This window comes from Cyanistes caeruleus, chromosome 3, assembly GCF_971803275.1.
Source record: "Cyanistes caeruleus chromosome 3, bCyaCae1.hap1.1, whole genome shotgun sequence".
NCBI lineage: Eukaryota > Metazoa > Chordata > Aves > Passeriformes > Paridae > Cyanistes > Cyanistes caeruleus.
In genome coordinates this window covers 29011916-29014222 of record NC_141703.1, presented here as the reverse complement: position 1 = coordinate 29014222, position 2307 = coordinate 29011916, and the positions used below count along the sequence as shown (strand labels likewise).

At 37.1% G+C, this 2307-nt stretch overlaps 1 long non-coding RNA gene across 1 annotated transcript; it reads right to left on the bottom strand.

Moving 5' to 3' along the window:
- Window positions 1–293: 293 nt before the first annotated feature.
- On the bottom strand, window positions 294–1993 carry LOC147654041 (uncharacterized). The gene is made up of 2 exons (XR_015285433.1): window positions 1718–1993; window positions 294–663 (listed from the first exon to the last, which is right to left on the bottom strand). It is a non-coding gene; the product is annotated as an uncharacterized LOC147654041 (long non-coding RNA).
- Window positions 1994–2307: the final 314 nt, after the last annotated feature.

The following is a 2307-nucleotide window of genomic DNA, read 5'->3' as shown; positions in this document are numbered from 1 at the left end:
TATTTTTCAATCTTACTGAAAGTATTTTGAACTTTACTGGGAGGAGAAAGCTGAGAAAAAAGAGAAATATATGCAGAAAACTCAGAAAAGAACGGTGTGCCTTGTGACATCAGCAAAAGTATTTTGGATGTAAAAATTACGTTTTTCCTTTTTCAGATATTGCTAAGGATTTGGACTTTAATAATACACCTTTTCTCATCACACACACATATGAAGTGTTGTCAAAACCCAAGAAACCAAAATAAACACTAAAAAATGGATATTATTATGGCAAAAAGCATTGTAACTTTCAATTCAAACCTGGCACATAAAATTTCATTTTATTAAGATTTTTGAGCAACAAAATGAGAGTTGTAATTTAAAAAGGCATGAAAACATACAGATATATAGAAAGAAAAAAATCTTGCCTGTTCATTGAAGTTTGTGGTGTATGAACACAGCCATCACTAAAAAGACTTGAAGACAATATTTCTCCCTAGCTTAGCTAAAAGGCAATATTTACCCAAAAGTTGCAAAAGCACCTTCACTTAGGGCACAGAAAATGAAGAAACAGATGACCACACTGACTATTTCAGATGAAGCAGGTAGGCAACTGCAGGTATGAGGAACAAAAAGATGATAGGAATGAAGTCCAAGTTTCAAAAAGGTAGTTTCCCATTCCACCTAAAGAAATAAAAGAAGCCAGGGTTTATATATCTGCATGTCAGTACTGCATACAGCACTAGGTCAAGAGGTCCTGCTCTTATCTCTTCTACTTGGTTATTAGTGAGAGTGTTTGTCCTTTCCATGGCACACTTTTTGATGGAGATGTTAGCTAAGCTCACATATTGCTAAGCCAAAAAACTTTAGAAAACTTTAGAAAACTTTGTGCTAGACAATTTCCACAGTGCCCCTGAATTATCTGCTGGTGTGTGGACATGGGTGCTGGTACCCCCCCGCTCCAGGGGGGTAATGAAGCACTGCTAGGAAGTGGACAAGGCAATTCATTCTGGAAAAGTGTCTGATCTAGCAGCCTGATTGGCCAGGGCTTCTCCCATGAAGTCTTACCTACCAGGCTTAGCAGAGATGGTAGGTAGTCATAACAGTTTAGCCAAGCACTGATGGTAAAATTATACAGCATTTTTCTTTCCTCTAGAGAATGAAATATTTTCAAAATGTTTCATGCTTCCAGGCATGCAGCATTATTTTTGTTAATTTTTATACCACTCTGTAAGACCAACTAAATTAATTAAATTTTTTATTTGCTCCCTTTGACAAAGAATTGGTAAATGCTTGTGCAATAGTTTTAGTGCTTATTATTTTGGAATATATTTTGAAGTATTATGATTCTGCTAGGTGTTTCTTGCTGTTTGCAAACAGGTAAAGATTATAACCTCATTTTTCCTGTTTGACTACAATAGTTCCTCTTTCACCTGCTCTTATGCTGGTTGCATATGTGAAGATGGGGAAAAAGAAGACTATTAAATATGGTACCCTTAAATATTCCAGCAAATTAAATACAGGAAACACTGACAAGTTTAGAATTTTAGGTGTTTTCTTCAGACTTTTTTAACAATAAAAATGATAAACACAGCAGTTCAATAATCCAAGTGTGGTGCTTACAAGGATAAGAGATTTGTACCTGCAGCTACTGCAAAAGCCAAGTTTTGGTGACATAAGCAAACCTAAGCTAGAAGTTTAGTAGCATGTGAAGCTATAATATCTGAATTATACCCACCTCAGTTTTTTGTTTTCTCTCAAAGACCAGCAAAAACACAGGTTCTGGTCATCCAGGCTGTCCATGGGGAATTACCACTCCAGTACATCAATAAAAATTTGGGAGAGAGCAGTGGAGTTGTCGACTCCTAATTGTTCCATTCATGAAAGACTGTAAGACTCTTCCACTAGCATAGCTGCTCTTGAGCCACTGCACAACTTCATGTATTTCCACTGGGAATTGGTCCTTTATGTTATCAAAAGCAGGAGGCATTTCCTCAATTGGTATGAAGGCTGAGGCTTGTAGGTAATGGAGCTTCAAATTGAATTCTGGATTAAATCCATGCTGAGTTGCCAATCCAGTACTTTGTGTTCTTTGCCAATAGCTTTGGCTCAAGTGAAAGAAACAGGCTTTGTTCTAAACTGGTGCAAATTCCTTGGTTGCTGTGATTGTAGCTTGTTCAAAGTGAGTGATCACATATGTGAGTCTTAAGTAGAGCTGTGCAAAACTTGGCAGCTTGGGTGCACAAGGGGTTTGGTGAACCTTCATTTGGCTTCTATGTTTATGGGTTTGAATTAGTGTTAGGGAAATTAAAGGATGAGGTAGGAGAT